Raw genomic sequence first — 10,605 nt, forward strand, 5'->3', positions numbered from 1 at the left:
CTAAACTCTGACATTACGAACGAACGTGACAGTAATGTTTGTTATATATGTTATTTATTTTACAAATAGAACACCCCTCTATTCCTCTACTTTTTCTAGAAAGAAATATCGTTATAAAACAAGCGATCAGTTTTCATATTTTTATTTTGCAAATATACTTCGTACGAATATTATAGAATGAAATACAGGACGAACAGTATAAAATATAAATGTTTACTACAGAATATGAATATAAATATTTTTTAATGATTTTAACTATGTATCCTATAGTTCTTATAGGGAGGTATAGGAGTAAAATATTCACACCTTAAATTTTCAGATATATGCAAAATCAATATAGATTGATATTTAAGAAATAACGTTTGACTTTCTTCCCGACAGATCTGATCAATTCAAGAACTAAAATTACATTTGAGTGTGGTAAGGTGTGAAGCCGGAGATTTCCAGTGATCAGAAATGACATGTCTTTGACCTCTACGGATGCGTGACAGAAATTCCTTGCTTGTTTTCGCCCTTCCACTTGAAGATGGTAGAGAATTATATACCTGCAAATATATTTCGGCTATACTTCTTCTGAAGTCGAGATACTCTAATGATGGGTTTGTTTCTGTTTTCCTGTAGAGTTGCCAAGCATTGTGGAAAGGTGTATCAATACAGAACGCAAAAGCAGGGCACCACCATTTTCTTGATCTGCTTGAAATTATTTAACTTTCAATGTTTTCATTCATCCCATCCACTCTTTCCATGAACTTGTTATACTTTGAAACAGTATTAGGTTGTGGATCTGGTAATTTCTTCTCCCTAGCAATCCATCTCTTTGCAGGCTCCACAGCATTGCATGGAGTTACCAAATGAACTACGCGTTATCATTCCATTCCACCACCATGCATTTGCTAGCTGCGTCGGGTTTGAAACAAATGCCCCCACCTTCTTTCTTTTGTTCCTGTAGATCTTTTATTGGGCAATTCTCTATTCGGTTCTTCATAATAGTTCCAGTGAAACCAATACCCAATTCGGCTAACTCACTTGCTAATGAAAAGTGATGAAAATAGTCTATCCGAGTGTATCTTGACATGCATATCTTTTTGAATTCAATTTGACAACTGTATTACAACATATTCTCCCAAGCCAGTGTCTTTAGGTGTATTTACATCTCGTCCAACGTATGGCTGAAACTATACCAGATATCCTTGAAGTTCGCACATACACCACACAAATAAAAAAATGAATTGTTACACAATCATAATCGGTTATAATAATAATAATAATAATAATAATAATAATAATACTCTCTTATGCTTAAATGGTTAACGTTCTTGCATTTGGTGCAAGAGACACAAATTCGATTCCCAGCAAGAGCATATGCGATTCAAATCCCATGTTAAGCTTTAAGTCTAGTGTTGAAGGAGTTTTTTTTGTTAAATTAAAAAATCATAAAACCATCAGGTATCTCTGTAGAATGTACAATCCCACTACAAAGGGAATTGAACCTCGGACTCAGTGCACCAAACACACGCGTGATACTAACTAATTCAGTGAAGAATTATAGATCCAGCATAAATTAATGCTCCATACCTTTTCAGAAAATAATTTATAATATGTATATAGTGTAAATAGCATAAAATTACAGCCAATAATATTATGAGCTATTTTCGAAACTTTAAGAATGATATGAGTGCTTGCGCCGCAGCTGGAAACAAAGTAAATATAAACAGTGAAATTGTACCGAAAGCAAAAATTATTTATATTTTAATAAAAGAGTAATATACATTCCAATTTGTGAGACAGAAATTACATTTTACATAATGAAAATAATGGACCCATTCGTTCCTGGTGTTCCATTATTGGAACATTGTATTTTAGATTACACTGTGCAAGTTATAATTATTACTTTCTTTATAAATCTTTAATATGAACTGAAACAACTGTTAATCAAGGTATCTGAGGCAATAAACGGACAAAATTATAAAAATAAAAGAACATTTTCTTACTTTCTTTCCTCCATGGTGTATGTAAAAATTTCTTTGACAATGACGTCGCCACCACGAGGTGCAAAAGCTAATATAACAGGAAACAAGTACATCACCTCTTCATTCCATCTCTTGTGAATGCAGTTGGCACATACCCAACTAATCGCGATACAATGTAGTCAGCTGAGCAGGTATTTGCGTCATCTTTAAAGTTGTTCCAATATTGGAACACCGGAAAAAACGGGATATATATATGTACCGTGTTATGCAAAAGTGAACTAAGAGCAAAATTTTGAAAATCCACGTAAATGCAACGATTGGTTCCTGATAAGCATTAGAACGTTTTGCACAATCGAAAAGAGGGAGAAACCAACACCTTTCCAAAAAAGAAACATAATTTCACTTTTGATTACGGCTACACTAATGGTGGACATCAACCTTTAAACGTAATTTTCTCAAAAGTATGAAAGTGGCGCTTAGTTCGTTTTCGCATGACACGGTACATATAGTGATTCATAAAAATTCATTTCTGTAAAACAACTTGTTTTTTTAAAACTCCATGACTCGGGCCTTTTCCAGCAGAGCCATTTTGACCCGCGCCCTTTTGAGGCGTGGTCTTTCTGATCCGGGCTCTTTTCACACACGGTCCTTTTTTTGCAGAGCACTTTTGACCTGGGCACTTTTGACGAGGGACCATTTCGAATCGGGCCCATTTGTCGCGGGATTCTTCTGATCCGGTCACTTTTTACGCGGTGCCGTTTTGACACAGGGCCCTTTTAACTCGGGCCCTTTTGTCGCGGAGACCTTACGACCCTAGTTGTTTTGAAGCGACGCCGTTTTGACTCGCGCCCTCTTGACGTGGGACCCTTTTCACTCGGACCCTTTTGACGCAGGAACAGTTTGTTGCGTCACATTTTGACTCAGGTTCTTTTGACGCGAGGCCGTTTTGACTCGGAGTTTTTTTGTCGCGGAACACTTTTGTCCCTGGCCTGTTGACTCGAGCTCTTATGGCGCAGAGCTTTTTTGACTCTGGAGCGTATGTCTAGAAGACCTCTGGCCGCGGGCTTTTTGGCTGGGCACTTTGTTTCAGGGAAATATTTGACCCGGGCCCATTTAGCGCAGGCCCTTTTGACACTGTTACTTTTGACGCGGGACTGTTTTGACTCGGACACTTTTGACGCAGGGACCTTATGACGCAAGTACATTTTGTCGCGAAAGCTTTTGATCCGGGCCCTTTAGACGCGGGGTTATTTAAAGTCATGCTCTTTTGACGCAGTACCCTTTTGACTCGGGCACTTTTGTCACGAATACCTTTTGTCGTGGATACCTTTTGACACTTGCACTTTTGACGCGGGACCCTTTTGTCACGGGCCTTTTTGGCGCAGGGACCTTTCGTCCTGACTCCTTTTGACTCGGATTATTTTGACTCATTGTTTTGTCGCGGGACATTTTTGTCCCGAGCCCTTTAGACTCGAGCTCTTTTGACTCGGGAGCGTTCGTCGAGAAGATCCTTGGCCGCGGGGTTTTTGACTGCGGCACTTTGTTTCGGGGCCCCATTTGACTCGGGCCCGTTTGATACATGGCTCTTTTGACCTGAGCCCTTTAGACGCGGGGCTATTTTGATTCGAGCCGTTTTGATGCAGTTCCCTTTTGACTTGGGCCCTTTTGTCACGGGGACCTTTGGTAGCGAGGCTTTTTGACTCGGGGCCTTTGTTTCGGGACCCCATTTGACCCGGGCTTATTTGACGCAGGGTCCTTTTGATGCAGTGCCCTTTTGACTCGGGCACTTTTGTCGCGGGCCCTTTTGACCGAGGCCGTTTTCACTCGCGCCTTTCTGCCCTCGGCCGTTAGTCTGACCCTTCTGACATGGAACCATATATATATAATGCAGCTGCTGAAATGCCTGGGGCTAGGGCGGGTATGAGTAAATCGGTGATCCAGGGCGAGTAAAATTAGTTACGCCAATTTTCATATCTCTTTCCTTCTCTTCTCTCTACATCATGTCTGGAGATGAATGTTCTGACTATTAGGCTGCAGTTTCAATTTTAAAAAGTAAGACGATATACGCTATCAATGATAAATGTTATGACTTTTAATATACATAGGGCAATAAATCGAAAAACTCTATATCGGTGTTCCCCCACGTTGGAAAAAATCCTTCGGGCGTTAGTGATTATCATGTTGCTTAGTTACTGTATTATATTACGCTATACACGGAATAAATATTTATGTGTTTTATTTAATAATAGGAACCTTATTTACATTTATTACGGGCCTTGCTTTACGACAGCGAAACATATTCACGTTCAGCGTAATCAGTTTCCATTCTCAAATAAGAACAGTGAGGCAAATGAAATAATTCACATAGACATTTAGGACTTAGAAAAGTGTCCTGAGAACATGTCGTAGTAAATTCCTGAAGAGTGAAAAGTGCTAGTGGCAGTTGTTAGCAGTTATTAACTTAACATATGTCAATAAATTGAAAAACTGAGAAGATTAATCTTTTCAGAGATGACGGTGCACTTATACTTCAAATCTATACCCTTACTCCCTATACCTACATTATTTCCCTAGTCAAAATAAGAACTCTTCAAAATTAATCACAATTTCTTGTGCATATTTTCCCCTATGTCTTTCAACTTGATTGCTGTAGAATCAATAATGTTTCGATTTCCTTCCGGCACACCGGCGGCCCATTCGCGGCACACCGGTTGGGAAACGCTGAAGTATGCTGTCATAGCATGTCGAACAACCATCCTACCTTCATATCAATGCACGAGTTGCGGAAGCGTTGAGGAGATGCAACACATCAGAATCGCTAAGTTTCTGCAAGAACCTCCAAGCTTTCTGCTCAATCATACATTGGGGAAGCTTCTTTTCCTAGAGAAAGGGAAATTGTTTTAATAGTCGCCTGAAAAAATATTTGAGGTTCTATTGCGTAATGGTTTGAGTCAAGGCAACGCAAAATCCGCGCATTTGTTTCCGATAATGGACATAGTAGTTATAGTTGAATTGAGTTTGAGTTTAATGTCCCTTTGTGCAGCGAGGCTATATGAGACGGGGCCTACTGATTAACGTGGAGTCCGAACTACGTGAGCTTCTGCCGGAAATTGAACTCGGGTCTCCCACCTGATACGCTAACCGCTTCGCCACGAAAAAGCTGCTAGTTATTATTGATTAGTTCATGTTTTGCAATGCATTACGTTTCGAAATTCTTGCGAAGGTTGGTAGAGAATGACGTCTTTGAAATAGTAAACATATAACATAAAATATAGCCTACTGCTCTCGTCAAGACAAAAATAATTGTATTTAGTATATGTGATCATATTCAGCAGTTAAATTTCTTTAGTAGCTGTTTTGAAAAATGTAAAGAAATACTATAAATACTTAAATTGCAATAGTTTACGTTTTCTATATGTTGTCTTGAATCTACTTTGGTCCCTTTTTGGATATTACAATCCAAAATAGAGCGGATAAGATTATGTGAGGCGAAACGAAACAAATGAGTACTTGATTTGTATTTAGGTTCTACATCAGCAACAAAGCTACAAGACCTACGTTTAAAATGGAATCTGACCACTGTTGGTCGATCGGTTCAGAACCTGATGGACCAAAAGCATGCACTTTTGGCCACTACACTAAGAAAAAACTACAATAGAAGTTGGGACTGTTATCTTGTGCTGATTATACATGGTGGTTTAGAGCTCCATTTTATTTGTATGTTTAAATTTCAATACCGAATTCAAACGTTTTTGAGTAAGCTTGCTCCTGCAAAGTGTAACGTTAATTATGATATGTTATTCAGAAGATAGGAGGAAAATGCGTTTACAGTATTCAACTCCTAGGCTTATCTACAGAAGACGCTGTAAGAGGAATCCTAGAAAAGATATTTCAAATTTATGCAGTAAGAAACTGCGTTCTATGATAGTTTCAAGTTCTTTTTGTATTTTTAAAAAAATAAATAAGCTATATCTATTCATAATTTATTTTCTGAGTTTGGCCATAATAGCTTCAGGTAAAAATGGTTAATTTACATTTATAGTTGACACATGATTATATCAAAATGTAATGCTATTGAGAAACGTTGTTGCATTGTAATATATATATATATATATATATATTGTGTATGTATGTCTGGAATATCATCTCATGTAGGTGTCTGCCATTATGAGTCTCACTGATATGGGTCATCTCATTACCTTGAGAAACACTGACATAAACTGACTCTCCCGTTTGCCTAATCTCTCTCCACTTGATTATTTTCTTTGGAGCTATCTGGAGCACAAAAAATAAAGCAGCTCAAGGAAAATATTCGTGCAGAAATACGGGCACCTGGACCAGAAGTCATGAATCATGTGCTACAGGGCCTGTATCTGTGAGGCCCATAATAGCAGACATCTAACTGAGATTATATTCCGCACGGAAGTATAAACAGTCTGCCATTCTTAATCTTTAATCTGAAATATCAATGGAAACTAATGATAAATAAAAAAAGGTATTCACAGTTATAATCCCTTCGTGACAGTTGGTCCACCCTATATATATATATATATATATATATATATATATATATATATATATATATATATATATATATATATATATATATATATATATTCCATATTTCATAAACCTTATTCTACCTGTGTGCAACAAACAGGCATTCTGCTAGTTGACAATGAAGAACAGTGTATTAGTATACGAGTCCGTATACGTATACGATAACATGTATTACACCATGTTAGTACGGCAATATTAGTATGTTTCTATTGTGATACTCATTGATTAGGTTAATTTAACAATCCTTCTATGCTCAGAAACTAGCTGTCTTTGAACTAAAAGAACACATCATGCAGGGTCATGTGAATGGAAAGCTCACCTGCTAGCTTTGAAAAGATACAATTCATCTATTTCTTAATAGTTCGTAAATCACACCAATTTTCCGATTTGGAAGCAAGTTGTTGACATATATTTGTGTATAAGTAGAATAGAGATGGTGTCAGAAGTGACAATGGCATAATTGATGAATACAAATAGAAATACTGTAATGATTTCAAGTATCTGTATTCATTACTCCATACCTACAGGTTGAACTCATATGATTGTTTCTTATTTGCATCGAAAGAAAATCAATAGCTGCATATAGAGTCAAATGATTTCTGTTCAGCACTATAGACCACAATGAATACAGCCTTTGTTTTCGCTGAACATGTTATTCGTATTGTATTCTGAAATGTGGAGGATTAATTCCTTAATGTGTGTATACAGAGCTTTAAATAATACTTAAAAACACTCTACAGATAGGATCCTCATATAATCTTTTAGATAGGTTATCGTAGTGGCTCAATGTCGCTCTCCCCGCTGGTCTAGCGCGTTAGGTGTACGCAGTTTCGGGTTTGATTCCCGATGGGCGAGCCTTACAAGTTTCAACTGTCCTCGATGTTTATGTGTTCGTGACCCTGTCTTTAAAGGTTAATGGTAAAAAGTGGAATTAAGTAAATTATAGTAATTAGGAAAATAAAGTTACTGAGAAATGTTCTGCTAAATAGTTTAAAAAAGTGGTAGAACTTTCAACTGTTGCTTGAGGCCCCTGATTCGATCCTAGCTTGTTCCAAGTGAGCTTTGTAGTGAACAACCACTGTTTGTGGTGGTTTTCTCGAGGTTTTCCTGTTTCTTTTGATTTTTCATTCCACCATTTCATTCAATCACATTATCAAAGTCCCCTAAAGCCTACACGGCATAACCGTGAAAAAACTGAAAAATGGGATTTTAATAATTTATGGGGTTTTAATAATTTAACGTTTGTTGCAATTAGCAAAGATTAAGATCGCTGTGATCTTTTATGGCCAATTTATATTTCGCTACGGGTCAAAAGAAAATGAGAACCATAATTGGGGACCATTTTCAATTTTCCTTGCTCCGCCCTCTTTTAAGGTGACAAATGAGTAATACCTTTTTTAAATCTTTGTTTTATTGTGCATATCGGGCTTCTTGTTTTGTTTGTTTATACGTAGCTTAATCAGAACCAGAGCGATAAACATAAAAGTGAAACTACTTGCATTTGTCTAAACATTAACTTTTACCTTGCAGAGTAGCCTTGGTAATTAAATGGTTAAAGCAAGGCTGTAACTTGTGGGAGTAGAGCATGGCAGTGCCCTCTGTTTAAGCCCCCTACCGTTCAAGTGGAAACCATTTCAAGATAAAACTTTCTTATAATGCGACACAAATGTGAATGTATAAATAAAACATAGAATAGGTCCACAAACTAAAATTTTAAATAATGCAAACTATGTTATTCGGACCCATTTCAGTAAAATATCTATTATTAGTACCTCTAGAAATAATATTTCTTACGGTTTAGGTTATGTCCCCTCAATTTGACTAGTGAATCATTCAAAATAATTTAAGAAGCTGCTGCTGCCTCATCACTGGAACAAGTGACAACGTCAGCTTTAATTTATTGGGGTAGGGGGCAAGTACATGAGAAGATACATGTTTTGGGGGGAATTATTCTTTTTTATACAAAAACTATAGTTTTATGTTACTTGTAGTATAATAACACGTCTTAGGAGCAGTCGGAGGGTAGACGATGCTATCGGGGGCGCCGCTCCGCTTGTACCCTAGCTAGAGTCATCACTGATCTGAACAATATATATTTCCCCAAAATGAAGCATAAATGTAATCTGGGCCTTACTTCAGTGAAACGCCAACTAAAGGCACTAGCAGTAATAGAAATATTTATTAAAGTTTTAATTTTAGGGTGCTAAAATTTCAAATTTCATATTTTAAGAAGGGGCGATGGTAAACTCCATGCTTTTCTTAAGAGTTTAAGCTTGCCCTCCCAAGAAAAGTTCCAAGTTATGACATTCGGTTAAAGAAAGCAATCAAAAGTCTCCACTCAGGTATGTTATGATGATCAGACACACACTTCCTGTTATGCATGAAGCTAAAAAATAATTTATTTTCACCGACCTGATGAAATAAATTTCCGGCATAAGACTGTCATTTGGCGATCACTATTTCAAATTATAGTTATCTTGAACTTTCTGATTCAAGCTGCGTACCTGTTAAATGTTCATAAACTCTGTCAAACACAAACATACTACTAACACGAAGAAACATTTATAGAGATAATGAACAGACAAATAACTGGAATTAACATTTTCCACAGATCTCTATTGAAAAGTGAAATACAGCCAAAGTAAAGTGAATATTTAAAAAGAAAGTAATCATCCCGTTTGAGGGATGATGTGTTCCATATTTTTTTTATTTGAAACTGTTCGCTGGTATCAAACAAAACAGTACCATATCTTCTTAATTTCAAACTGATGATAATGATAAATTGTAATTCAAGAAAGTAATTGAGTGTCGATGCCAAAAACATGACATGACATTTGCAAAACCTTAAGTTTCAAGGAAACGAAAAAGAAATCTACGTATACTTACTGATTGTAACTACTAATATAGCCTTGACCTTGACAGACTAGGCACCTGCTTAATGTAGCAATTTGGAGAGATCGCCAGGTTTTATTGAAGTAGCGTATTCTTCATTATTATAGCCTATAACTTAAAAAAAATGAAATTTGCTGTTTAATACTAAAGGGACGACAAACGTATATTATAAGGTAAAAATTATCATAAAGGGGCAATCAACTGAAACCCGTTCGTTCCATATATTATTGATATAGTGTGTAGGAGGATATTGTTTGTATCATAGTGTGTAATGGCTAATGTCCCTGTGTGTTGGGAGTAGGAATGTTGTTGATACGTATTTCCGTTTTTTGCAGGAAGGAGTGAAAGATGGCGTTCACGATCCCCAATCCGTCCAAACAGGACCAGCATGCCGTCATCCAGATTCTGAGTGCCGAAGGTTGTCAACCAGCTGAAGTGTTCCGGCGTATGAAAGACGTGTATGGTGATGCATGCGTCTCCAAAACAACAGTGGTGGACTGGACTAGAATGTTTTGAAGGGGGCGTGAACAAACCACTGATTATCCCCGTCCTGGTAAAGCCCATGTGGCTGCCACAGAAGACACACGTGAAAAGTTGAATGCCGCTATAGCTGCGGATAGACGCATTAGTCCTATTTAATCCATAGCGAACGGGTTAAACATGAGCTATGGTACTGCTCAGAAAATTGTTAAAGATCTGGGGTATCATAAAGTGTGCGCGCAGTGGATCCCCAGGATGTTGACGAAAGACAAAAAGTTGGAGCGTATGGGTTGCGCCATTGAAGATTTGTCAAGTTACCATTTGGAAGGTAAGGACTCCTTGCTGCGTATTGTTGCTGAGGATGACACTTGGTGTCATCATTTTAAACCGAGTTCAAAGTCTTCCAGTATGCAGTGGAAACATCCCTCATCTCCACGCCCCAAAAAGTTCAAGACCCAACCGTCAGCTGGAAAAGCTATGGTGTCTGTATTATTTGATTGCCATGGACCATTATTGCTCTTCTTCAAGGGACCAGGACAGTCCATCAACGCCGCACGCTACTGTCAGTTACAGAGAGTTACGGAGAGCCATCAAAAACAAAATTCCTGGTTTCTTGACCGCAGGAGTCATTGTGTTACATGACAACGCGCGTCCACACGTTGCAAACCAAGTGCAGGATTTGTTTCAACGATTTAAGTGGGAA

The sequence above is a fragment of the Thermobia domestica genome, chromosome 2 (genome assembly GCF_964235325.1).
Source record: "Thermobia domestica chromosome 2, izTheDome1.hap1.1, whole genome shotgun sequence".
Classification (NCBI taxonomy): Eukaryota; Metazoa; Arthropoda; class Insecta; order Zygentoma; family Lepismatidae; genus Thermobia; species Thermobia domestica.